The following is a 13,570-nucleotide window of genomic DNA, read 5'->3' on the forward strand; positions in this document are numbered from 1 at the left end:
CGCAGAGGAACAGAAGTTCAATTCAATTCAATTCAATTCAATTCAATTCAATTGTATTTATATAGCGCCAAATCACAACATAAGTCGCCTCAAGGCGCTTCGCAGAGGAAAAACCCAACAATCATATGACCCCCTATGAGCAAGCACTTTGGCAACAGTGGGAAGGAAAAACTCCCTTTTAACAGGAAGAAACCTCCGGCAGAACCAGGCTCAGGGAGGGGCGGGGCCATCTGCTGCGACCGGTTGGGGTGAGAGAAGGAAGACAGGATAAAAGACATGCTGTGGAAGAGAGACAGAGGTTAATAACAGATATGATTCAATGCAGAGATGTCTGTTAATACATAGTGAGTGAGAAAGGTGACTGGAAAGGAAAAACTCAATGCATCATGGGAATCCCCCGGCAGCCTACGTCTATTGCAGCATAACTAAGGGACGATTCAGGGTCACCTGGTCCAGTCCTAACTATATGCTTTAGCAAAAAGGAAAGTTTTAACCCTAAAAAGTAGAGATAGTGTCTGTCTCCCGAATCCAAACTGGAAGCTGGTTCCACAGAAGAGGGGCCTGAAAACTGAAGGCTCTCCCTCCCGTTCTACTTTTAAATACTCTAGGAACAACAAGTAGGCCTGCAGAGCAAGAGCGAAGTGCTCTAATAGGGTGATATGGTACTACAAGGTCATTAAGATAAGATGGCGCCTGATTATTTAAGTTTACTTACCTTTGGTAAGACAGAGCAGTTTGCTTGAGGTTTGTCTTCATAACATTATGAAATGAGCAGCAGGAGAAAGACAATTTAGCCCAAACCCAGTCTTGCACTTCTGAACAACAAGTGTCAAGTATTACGAACATGCGTGCTAATTCAGCCCTTTCCTCATTGCAGCAGCATGCAGCGTTCCACTTGATTCTCCAGCACAGACAGTCTGCAGCTGCTAAAGAGAGAGCTGGCAGTATAGAGAATCTTCATGACTGCTGCAGTTCTCCACACATCATACATTCCTTTGTCACCCTACCAAATCAAGCTGTAGTGCTAGAATGTTGTCTGCTGCTGTAATCATTGAAAATAGTAATATATGCATTTCAGATAGTAAATTAGTCTTGGAATAGCTTGGAATAGCTGTGCACATGTGATTTTCTCAGTCACCACCCACACTGTGATCTCCCCCCCACACAATCACCAGTTTCCAGATGTTTAAGACTATCACTTCTACTAATACTAAGAGACTTGACAGTTCACATTGATTTTTCTTCTCACTTCCATGCATATCCTTTCTAATTGTGACTCTCAGAAACATCATGTTAAAAAACACTTTTATTAGCTTCTTTCACAGCATTCTGTTTCCGATTAGTAAATACTGACTGACCACATCTGTAAGAAAACAAGAGAAGAAAATTATGCTAAATACCATGCACTGCATGCAAAGCCAAACCTGAAGCCTGCTCATATCTCTTGAGCCTAGTTTCCTCTCCTGAAGGTACCCTTATCCCCTTAAGGTGATGTTCTGTAGTTGTGACAAGGTAGTGTTATTGTTGGAGGTGATGCACCTCACCAAGGTTAAGTCAGATCTTATCAGAGCAGCAGTGTGAGAGGGATGCTGTTTTGCAGGTAGTTCTAGTGGAGCGAAGAGGGTAAGCAAAGGTTGGGTGATAATGTAGTGATGAGCTATACTCCAACTCGCTGACTCCCTGGGTTTTTTTCCCCTTACAAATACAGTATATCAAGTTGCTGTGTATAATGTTAAAGTAGGTCAGGGTGGCTCCGGTGTTGTTTAGCAGAGCATGACACTACAAATGTCAGGGTTAAAGGTTTCGTTCATAGTGTTTGCAGCAATAAAACTCTGAGGCAGTTTGGATAAAAGCACCCACAAATGTGATGTTTAATTTTCTGAATTATCTGTTGAATTTTTAATGCTGTTTTTAGACTTTACTGCTGTACTTTGCCTCTTTTTAGGGAGACAAATTCTCAATAATAGTGCACTTATATCTCCAATAATTTATCCAAACTCCAACACTGTTCTCAGCTAAAAATATTCCTGCTTGAAGCACACTGTGGTACGTCTACAGATCCACTATGCCATACCCCGGCTCAGTAGCATGCACTGAGGGGTTCTGCAATTGTGTTGTTGCTACTATCAATAACTAAACTTTCTAGAACTTTTAATCTGTCAACTTATTTCCTGCAACTAGGCATGGAAAAAGTGGGGTTGTGCATGCTGAGTACTCCGCTTGTATTTTCACAAATGTTTGTGACTGTGGAAGAGAGAGTGATACAGACATGTAACCTGGAGGGTATAACAGTCTTTTTTTTCACAATCCAGGACCGATACAGCATCCAACCACAGTGGGCACAAAATACACATTTACACTTGTTTGTGTAAAATGAATTCAAACAAGCCCACCCAAAACTGTCTAATCCAGGCCAAACTCTATAAATCTTCTGAACTGCTATTATGACAAGCCAATCTTGCCTTTACACGGATATCATCTTCTGTGGCCTTTTATTTTTATTTTTTTTATTTTTTTTCTGAGGGATGTTCACACCTTCGCCCACCTGAATGTCCTGTCAGGCTGCTGCTATAGATATCCACACAGAGCACAGTGAGGGGGAGAAAGCAGCAACTGAGAGAAAGTGAGAAAAAGCAAATGAGGTGGCGATACAGCAGAGAAGGAAGGAGAAAGCGCTTACACCGAGTGAAACGGTGAAAACACCAAACGGGGAACAATAATTCATCTGGTAGTGAGTTTATCGAGAGTGAGAGAATGCGCACGAAGTGAAAAGAGGGAATGATGATAGGGGAAGAGCAAGAGAATGAGCTCTCTACCTGTCAGCGCATCAAAGCTTCGTCGTGTCATATACTCACTCGCTCCCACACCCACTCACCTCAGTGCCTCAACTTAATGAGCCAAGAGCCTCTCAGTGGCTCCCGTATACAGCAGCACCCTCACACAGCCTGTGTTATAGACAATTTATCGCCCTGTACAGCAGCATTTCTATTTCTATTCTCTGTTATCACGACCTGCACTCTTCATACTGTCGTGTTACCTGCTCACTGACTTTCACCATGGGCAAAAGCAAAATCTTTACTTATACCACACCATAGGGCATTTGACAGGTCTCTTCCATCCATTGGTCCTTACCGCATTGTACAAAATATGAGGTTTCATAGCCAAATAGGACCTTAAATCCGAATTATTTTAAGATCAATGGACAAATACACAAAGCAATTTTAGTTATCTCTCTAACATACCTAAAAACATACCATTTTCCTAAACCTAACCTTGCTGTTTTTGAAAGGGGTTAGTTATTTGAGAAAATAAGCACAGAAAAAAGAGGAATATTTAATACTGATGTCATATCTACATATGATAATATCATCAAAATATGCAGTGCCAATAATTATCTGGTCAAAACTCCCACAAAGCAGGTGGCAGTAATGGAGAGAAAGAAGAAGAACAGCAGAAAATAGTTTGCTAGAAACTCCCGGAGTATTGTTACGTTGAGCAAAATCACAGGGGAGGAAATGAAAGACAAAAGCAAAGCACTTTACCTGCAGTTGAAGAAAGTGTGGTATAGCCTCTGTGGGTGTTTGTTGGTTTCTGATAAAATGCTGGAGTGCTGGGTGGCAGTCTAGAGTGCAAGAAGAGCTGATTAATAGTAACAGCAAAAGGAGTCAGTTCTCAACCTTCACCTCAATTGAGCTGCAGATTGTTCCACAGCAGAAAAAGTATGAAGCAGGTAGCTAGAAATGGCATTAAGTGTTCTTTTTGTACCCTTTTCCACAGTTATAGAAACTCATTGGTCTAAATAAGGAAGAAATACACAATAAACAAAGTTAAAGATACATTTGACTGATTGCATTATTTATCCTATGTATGTTGTGATACTGTGAATTTTTTGGTCATAATCATAGTGTAGTGTTGCTTTCAGTCTGTTTGATATTTTTCATGAAAATTTGTTCTTTGACGTTTTGATTTTATCAGCTTACCAACACAGGAAGGCCCTGGTGCTGAACTCCTGGAGAGATGTTGGACTGTCTCCTTTTCCTTACTTGCTTCAGGTGGATGATGTGCCGATGGTGTATATACCTTATTTTCATATTGTTAACATATTTCAGTTATCTTAAAGTGAAAATGCTTAATGTATTACTTGCACTTAGTTAGGAAACCATGCATTTCTTCAGGAACACTGAAAATATTATACATCTTTTATCTCCAACATCTACAAGTGTGATCACACTGGCCGCCCAACAATGCAGCACTAAAAACCAGGAAATTTAGATATTTTACTTCTCTCCATCCTCAAGTTTTAGAAAATTTGAAACAAGAAGAATGAGAACATTGATTACTCTTTAAAGACTTCATAGGCAAGCCCTCACTGACACTGGAGAGCTTCTACATTTTAATGAGCCCTCACTCACCCTGAGAACCCCCAAGGTGGGCCCTCTTGCCTGTCCCTGTTGCCAGACTAAAGTCAAGAGGTGGTTACTTTTGCTGTCAGGGCTCCGAGTCTCTGAAAATACCTGTCGAGATCAGAGTTCAGTCTCATTCATCTTATAAATGTTTTACTAAAGTATGTTTAGTATATTTGCATATCCTGACTTTAGTGAATTACCTATTGGCCTCTGTTCTCTTCTTCAGATCATTTTTGTTTTTATTTTTTTAATTTAAATTCTTATTCAGTTGTCTCATGTTCCCTGGTTTTATTTTTTAGTTTGGACATACTTAATCTACTCCTTTATATTTACTATTTTCTTAAAGAAGACAAGTTCAGTCACATCAATTGCTATAGCAAGCAAAATAATGTGAACAAAGCAAAATATGTCTTATGTTCTCGCAGTCACTTCTCTGTTTCAACAAATCTAAATCTAATAGCATCTCTCTTGTGTTTGGGTAGCATGATTGTCACCCTGCTTTTTGCCCTTTAGAGAGCCATGAGGCTTATTCTGAGTCACTGTTCTCTGAAAAAAAAAGATAGTTCTACAAAGCACAAGCATGTTAAAGAGGACAAGAAACGCTACACATGTAAAGGCTAATTTACAACATTAAAGTTGACCTTGAAAAAAATGTTATGAAACCATATGAAATAATATATCATATGAAAGGGCATGGAGAGCGCTGTACAACACACCTTTTCTTTTTTAAATATGGTGCCCTACAACAGCGGTCCCCAACCTTTTTTGCGCCACAGACCGGTTTATGCCCGACAATATTTTCACGGACCGGCCTTTAAGGTGTCGCGGATAAATACAACAAAATAAAACTAGTACCGGTACCGAAAAAAAGAAGATTTATTCATAACACATAACACACGTGAAAAGACCCAGGAAAACCGAGTTAACGATAAAAACGATAACAAAATAACGCTGAACACCGATAAAAACCCTGAAAACCATACATTTCACACCTGAGCCTCAATTCTCGCAGCCTGGTACCAAACGACTCACGGACCGGTACCGGTCCAAGGCCCGGGGGTTGGGGACCGCTGCCCTACAACATCACAATAATGCCATAACAGGCTGACATCTGCACTTGCTCTTGTTGCTATTTTCATGTTGCAAAGTATAATTACAACTACTAATTTACAATGTAAATCACAACCACTCCTGTTTTAGTGAAAAAAAATTATCAACTATTTATGAATATATGTAGTGTGTTTGAAGTTGATGACACTCTATTTTAACCTGACGGAAATTTGAAGAAACCTAATCACCTGTATCTAGATTACTAGAGTAGAGGGTTCTGTTAAAGAGACCTGTGCCCTTGCAAACATTGCAGGAACTGCATGGATGACAAAGTCATGAAGGAAGTGACTGTAGTAAGTTTTATTCAGACATTTAAAGGGTCACTTTAAATTACTTTAAATGGTGATGAAAAGTGAACTGACGGTTGAGCTGTAAAGGAAAAGCCAGAGTCACCATGGGTTTGAAGGAAGGCTTGATTGTATAGCACCTCCATAGCGCTGAAGTGTTGCCTCTGGTGTGAATTGGGAGTTAGAGCTATTCTCCTCCTGCTAAATGTCACAGCATTCATGCCATCCTCTATTCAGTTAAATTCAGTTGTATTCATTTAGCGCCCATTCACAACAACAGTTATCGTAAGGGATGTTCCATCGTAAGGTACAGACTTTACAGATAGAAACCCAGCTTCTTGTTAAAACTGGTTAAAGTGAGGAAGGAAAATAGAGTTTTAACAGGAAGAAACCTCTGGTACACCCAGACCTAGTGAGGCCCTCAACTGGTTGGGGTCTGCTCACTGTGCTAAATATACTTAGGTCCAAGGGCTTTTAACTGGTGAAACTATGATTGCCATGGTAACAAAGAATCTCTCCCCAAAAGTCATATCTGCATTTCTGTTTTTATCTCTGAGCACGAGTGCAATAGGAATTGCATCACTCTGCAACCTGCCCCACTATACAGTGATTATGTTCTCATCATGGTCGTGCCACTTAGAGAAATACTCTGATCATTCTGCCGTGGTTGGGGGTATAAGTGATGGGAAACAGGAGAAGTGCAGAGCACTAATGGATGATTTTGCGGAATGGTCTGGGAGAAATCATCTGCTTCTAAAATTGAATAAGTCCAGAGAGATGGTGATCAACTTAAGACAGAAGAGGCTAACTACACAGCGTGTTTCTAGCTCGGAACAGGATGCTGTTTTGGTGGCGGAGTACGAGTGCCTGGATGTCCATATGAACAAAAGACAGATCATCACAGACACTGTATAAAAGAATGGAAAGAGCATTTTCCCAGTCTGTGCAGCAACATTTTGGAGATTTGGAGACTGTGGAGGAAGTCAGTGAACAAACTATCCTGACCACCCTCTGCACCACTTACTGGACAGGCAGGGCACCGCCTCTGACAGACTGATTCAACTCCAGTGCCATATAGACAGATACAGGAAATCTCTCATATCACATACAATAACTCTCAACAATATAAAGCATCAGTATGGAATCCCGCCAGTCCTTTCATCAAAACATGTGATTGGACATTTGATTAAGTATCCTAATAGTTTTCCGTAGAGCTTCATCACTCATGTGACTATTATAAAATGTCAGCAAATCTGAAAATGACAGGATTAGAGGCATTAATATGTAAAGCTAATGTTCTGGATCATAGCACATGCACTGTAGGCAGATATTGTTGCAACATTAGCCTAGCAGTTAGTTTGCTAGAAAATAAAAGCCAGGTTAAATGAGTAAGGAGCTAGAGAGGATTACACAGCTATGCAAGTTGCATTTGTCCTTGTGTTGGCTCATGCAAGACAGAAAATCCAGGTATAAAAAATAAATTAAATAACTTTAAAAATAAAAAGAATACACAAGAGTGGATTGCAGCACTAAGAGGGAGCTTCAGGGTAAATCACACTCTTGGTATCCCAATCTATTCTATCTCTGAAATACTCCTGTTTACATCACCTGCATTAACATAAAAAAAAATGATGCATACTGGTACTGGACTAACAATGGATTTCCTATTTAAACTATTTAAACTACCGTATATGTTCATTTTCAGATGCATAATCAGTTGCTGTCTGGCCCCTAGTTTCTGCACCAATCAAGTTTCCATTCAGACAAAGACGCAGTTTTATGTTTGACTTTGTGGTGTAAAGATTGCCGGACTTCTAACAATCTCAATCCTGATAACACTTTACATCTCTGGGATCCCTTTAATATTTTAGGTGGCGGTGATTCAAATAGTCTTAAATGTTAATGTAGGAAAGAAACAACTTATTTCCCCCTGTGATAAGTATAGCACAGAAAGGTGGGGATAACTCATTTATCTGCATAGAAAGTGTTTAGTTATGGTTCATTTCTTTAAAGTACCAGAGCAGGATGTATTTCTATATATGCATATATATTGTCGAGATGGCTCGCCCTTAGTTACTGAATCAAAAGCCACCCAGACAGCTGGGAGGTGGATATCTCATTTGTGGGACACTTTATCCAAAGGAGCATACAGCAAGCGGAGTGCCACTTTAGCCTATTAGGCCTATTGTGTGGGTGGGTTTTGCACTCTCTCACGCCTGCCTTATAGGTGCCACCCTTTGCAGCTGACTCCACTCAGCAGTCAGGCCAGGGAGTACTTGAGCTGGGGGAGAGGGGCACCCTGGTGCCACAATACCATTGTTCTTAGCAGTATGTAGCCTGTGTGTTTGAGGCCAAGTTCTCCTTATTGATGGAAAATGGTGTGTTAGTTTCAGCTGTTTATTTACCCCCATTTTGATTTGGTGCTTGGTGTTTCTTTTTCGTCTTCTGGTACTGTGGGTGTAGCTGCTTGGCTATTTCTTTTAAGTGTTTTGCTTATCATTCTGACACCTTGAGAAAGAGAGAGGTTAAATGATGAGTGAAATATGTCACAAATGCCCACAATTATCTGTGTTAAGTTCAAGTTTTGTCTGTAAACATCTTTAGAATTCCAGGTTTGTTTTATGCCTTTTTAATTTTTTGAGGTTATTTACTGTGTCAAACACCAGTGCAAACAAAATTAATGGTGTATAGGAAACAGCCTGTACAAACAAAACAGAGGCACTGATTAAAGCTAAAGAGACAATGCAACAGTTTTACTTAATTTGTTTTACAGCATTCTTGGGCCTGCTGTCTGTCTGTCTGATAAAATTAGACTAGCATAATTGCAAACAGGCTCTGCTTTGGCAAGGCAAATTCCATTGCAGTGAATTACCTTTATCCTTAATCTAAGTCAAAGCTCTTCCCTCGTATCTTGTAGATTAAGTAACAATCCTGAAATCACCAATCAATGAATGGCCTTGTCTGACTTTTCTTCAAGTCAGGGGCTCTTGACTGCGGGTGCTCAGTGCAAGGTGACAGAACACTATATCTCCTCTAATTAAACCACTCACCCAGTCACTCTGATTGGCGTCTATTTCCCACACAATGGTGAATGTACAGAGGAAGAGAGGAAAAAAAGGAGTTATGGAGAAGTGAGGCCAGTTAAGCAGTGTTGAGTGCAAAAAAAAATGAAAAAAATGAAAAAATGTGATTGAAGAATGGAAGTTGGAGGAGCAGAGAGGTGCTGTGAGAAAATTAAAGACAAGACGCAGGCTCACTTGTTTTTGAGAGTGGATCATTTCTTTTATCTTTATTTAGACATGAGGAAAGCTGACAGTAATAGAGAAAGACAAAAAAGAAGAATCATTTTATGAGGATGCAGGGAGACTCACCTGGCCCCCAACAATGCCACCTATCAAGTGTCCGGAACTGTTTCAGCCTTCCTCAGATAAATAGCAACAGAAAATTCTGTTATTAAGTTTGGTTGTATGACAGTGAATATCAGTTTCACTGGGATAATTTCATTTTGTTATGAGCTCCTTCTGCTGTTTAGGTAACATTATTCCATTGAACTCAAAGCAGATTGGAGTTTGCCACATAGTGTAAAACTGATGTTATGGTCTTTTTTTAATACTCGAGGCAAAATTCTGCTCTTTTAACTAAGAGAAACATTTATATTAAAACCCAAATAGAATTCAGCTATAGTCTTTTCATGGCTGATGATGCAACCCTTAAAAAGCTACTGTTGCTGAGACACAGTGGTTTGACTGATGTCTATTAATACTTTGTAGAAGCTGATTTTTTTTATTATTACTGTGGTTCTCTCCGACTCATCCACCTCAAAGACATGGCAAGGTTACAACAGACAGTATGCCAGGAGAATATTCCCTTAACTGCTTTAATGATTGGTCTCGCCGAGGTAAATTGAACGCACGGAAACATAGCAAATTAAGTTTTAGTAGCAGCCTCAACAGATATCTCCATTTGCAAATTTTAGAACGGGTTGTTCTTTTCTTATTTCATGATATACTTCTTTACTGCAGTGAAGAGCAGGAGAATCATGTGAGAACAAAACTAATTGAGACACCAAGACATGAATATTCAAATGCATGCTGCATATTTGGATCATCATCAGCTCACTTCCAAGTGCTTGTCCTATTGGCTTTTGGCTCACAGTGTCTGGTGTCCCCTTACTTGTGCAAGCAGATGTTATCAAAGGAACGTCCAATTATCTAAAGTAAAAGCAAAGATAAGAAAAAGATGATCAAATGATCATTCCGAGGAACTTAAATGCTTTAGCTTGGCTTAAAGGTCATGTCCAGCTACGCGGGTAGAGAAAGGCTTCCATACTTCCTAGATTAGGAATCTGATCCACTGGGCCCACAAATTATATTTTTTTTATTTATTTACTGATGGATTGATGGATGTTTTCCTTGCCTCTGTTTTGCCAGATCGTGCAGAAATTAGTTGAGGACTGCCATCTTTAAAAGGCCTTAACTGCACCCGTGCATGCACACTCTCTAGTCTAGTCTTTACAAAACCATGCTAACTTTATGACTGTTAAAATTTTTATCACATAAGTTCAATAAGACAATTAATGTGCTTCGCTTAGGCAACCGATCACTTTTTGTTCTACTTTAAATATTTTGGATAGACAGTAAAATCCAAATGAGTGGCTGTGAGTAAAATGAATCCATCAGGTCGAGGAGCTGAGATACCAAAGAGTATGTAATTTCTTGTAGCACCCAGCAGCAAACACAGGATGCATACAGAGGATCCAGATGCAAATTATGTTTGATATTAAATGGTCCAGACAGTCCTGAAAAAAGCACTCGTCTTCAGGTGAAATAATGCTATTTGATTATTCTTCAAGCAGCAAACACCAAGCAAACATCAACGTGCACCAACTCTAGTCAAGATATCATGGTCTGAGAAACACATAATCAGTCTGTATTATATACCAGCTGTAGGTGGTATTTTTACACAACATGTGTTGCCTAGAACATAACTCGGAAAGAACACCAAAAAAAAGTGTTGCCCCCATGCACACCATGGGCTGGGCAGAAGTGTAAGAACCCAACTTTACATTTTATCTGTGAAGTCGATTAATGTGTGGCTTGTATAAGGGATGAAAAAGCATGTACATTGTTACAAGATCAGAGCGCTTATTATTATTATAATTATTAATTAATTATGCAGTTGTAAACTATAGGCATTGACTGAACTTCCACTGAACAGCAGATGTACATAATGTTCATATTAGGAAACATTGTAGTTTTCACAGTAGTTTCTAAATATTAGGGATCATCTGAGCCCACTGAAAGCAAAAGGAACTTCATTGTTCACTTGTACAGGTTTAGAGGCTCTTACTGCAGTCTTAAGGACCAGTAGTAAGCAGACTAGAACGCAACAGAAGGCAGGCTGAGCAGAGAGGTTGCATTTGAGGTGCAGCAGCGAGGGCAGGTGTTTGAGAAGGATGATGCAGTCCCAGAGAAGGACTCTTTTTCCCCCTTGTACAGAAATGAGTCAAACTACTGCTATAAGTCTGTAATGTGTGGAGAAAAATCTTGGATGTGCCAGGTATGGAAATGTGATTACATGCAGTCCACCAAAAGGAAAAAAAAAACAAAAAAACAATGGTGCATAGTCAGACCGTGGTGACGGTAATTGTAGGAAGACTGCTGGGTCACTGAAAAGCAGGAATTGAGTGACAATTGTTCACCCCAAAGAGGAAAACAAAGCTAAAAAATAATTAAAGTTCAAGAAAGCAGCATGAGAAGTGCAGACAGTGGACAGTTCTCATTGTATTAAACACTCTGTTTCACTTCACTACAAAGAATTTCTTTGTCTTCTAAGAGACTGACAGCAAAGCAAATGAGAATAGTCCACATAGCAGTTGTTCCACTTATTTTTGACACTGTCACAGTACACAGCTATAACATGTAGCTGTGTATTTCTACTTCTATCTGGCTTGATGCAGTGTATCCAGCAGGGGTTGGATCATAATGCATTGCATCTTTTGTCCTTTGTAGACTGAAAAATGGGGATCAGAGTAAATCTTTGGTGAGGATGAAGTGCACTGAAGGAGGATGAATGTCCATATTTTTCCTGGCTTTGGATAGCTATGCATTTTATTCCTCTTTCATCTTTTATTTGCATTGTATACAGGTGTATTAACAGATGGAAACAATCTTTCTTATTCTTTATAATAAAAGTTTAACAGGCCATAAACATAATTGTATAACTGATATACATACACATGAAAAGAGGGCAATAATTCTGTTATCAGTGGTTTCCTATTCTCCTTTTTCTGAGAAACTGAGAATGTTAAAACATCTTCAGTGTACATATTAGTATGTTGTGAACATGAAGCTGAGGGGAATCAAAAAGGTCAAGAATTAGCCCTTGGCATCAAACAGATGCTAAGGGCTAATTCTCATCAACTGGCAAGAAGAGCGCTCATGGTTCTTCAGGTTTTCTTATATATATATAAATAAGAATATATATATAGATAGATAGATAGATAGATAGATAGATAGATAGATAGATAGATAGATAGATAGATAGATAGATAGATAGATAGATAGATAGATAGATAGATAGATAGATAGATAGATAGATAGATAGATAGATAGATAGATATAGATATAGATATAGATATAAATATAAATTCCACTGGTGACAACAAGTGAGAGTGTGTCTATCACCACAATACAGAAAACAGCATGATAGGAAAGATGGTCTGATAGAAGGCAGAAATGTATTGAACACAAAACCTGTGTTTTCAAGTGTCCATCAGCTGCCATTTCTTGGCCACTTGAGGCTAAGTGCCTCCTTCAAGGAGCAACTCCATGCATTAGGAGAAGTATGAGTGGCTGGGCTCCAGGAGGTTAAATTTAAGGTCGTCCCTGTAAGAGCAAAGACAAAGTTGAGGAAGGCAGCTTTGTCACTTAAAATATCTGATTAACTAAAACCTGCAACTGAAGCTGATTGATTAAATGTCCTCTTGGGCCTTATCAGTCTGTTTTTGTTCATTTTCGGGGGGGGGGGGGGTTTAGCAGTCAGAAGCAAAGTGCAGAAAATACCTCATTGTCTTCTTACCTATTGTGAAGGTTTTGCAGTAAACCCAAACAAAAATAATTTTATAATATTAACGAATCACACACTGGCTTCTGTTTAATACATTTCTTAAGTCACACCTTGTAGTTGCAGTTTTGTATTTTGCCCTTACATCGTCTGGGGAGGAAATTCATATCATATGGAGAACTTATTGTTAACTGTGTTTTAGAAGTTTAAAAATATGTGTGTACTAGAACACAATTTATCCACAGTCTCGTTTAAATAAATGGGTAAATAACAGTCCAGTGAGATGGATTGTTTGCATTCGCAGTGTAATATTTGATATACACACGAGCTTATCCTTTGAGTCTGATACGAAGAGATGATGCTTTATCTTTAAGATACCCCTGCTGCACCAAGTAGGGGGCGGTTGCCATGACGCAGTGCGCTGTAGGCATTGGCCTGTTTCATGCTACCTTACCTTCCCTCTTATGGCGGGTAAAGGCAGGCTGGTGATGCTACTGGATGAAACCTTTAGTAAGGCGGGGAAAAACTGTATGACTTCATCATAGCGAGTAGAGCACTGCAAAAACCTGCATTCTAAAAAAAATTCTTCTTACGCATAAAGTCCCGTTTTTTACTCCACTGCTCAACGATATTGTTTAGGGAATATATGGAAAAGTTGTATTATAATTCTGAATTATCTTGAGTTAAAATAGGTCAAAATAG

The sequence above is a fragment of the Copadichromis virginalis genome, linkage group LG15 (assembly GCF_057382275.1).
Source record: "Copadichromis virginalis isolate Kocher_CV1m ecotype Utaka linkage group LG15, C_Virginalis_male_GT1.1, whole genome shotgun sequence".
NCBI lineage: Eukaryota > Metazoa > Chordata > Actinopteri > Cichliformes > Cichlidae > Copadichromis > Copadichromis virginalis.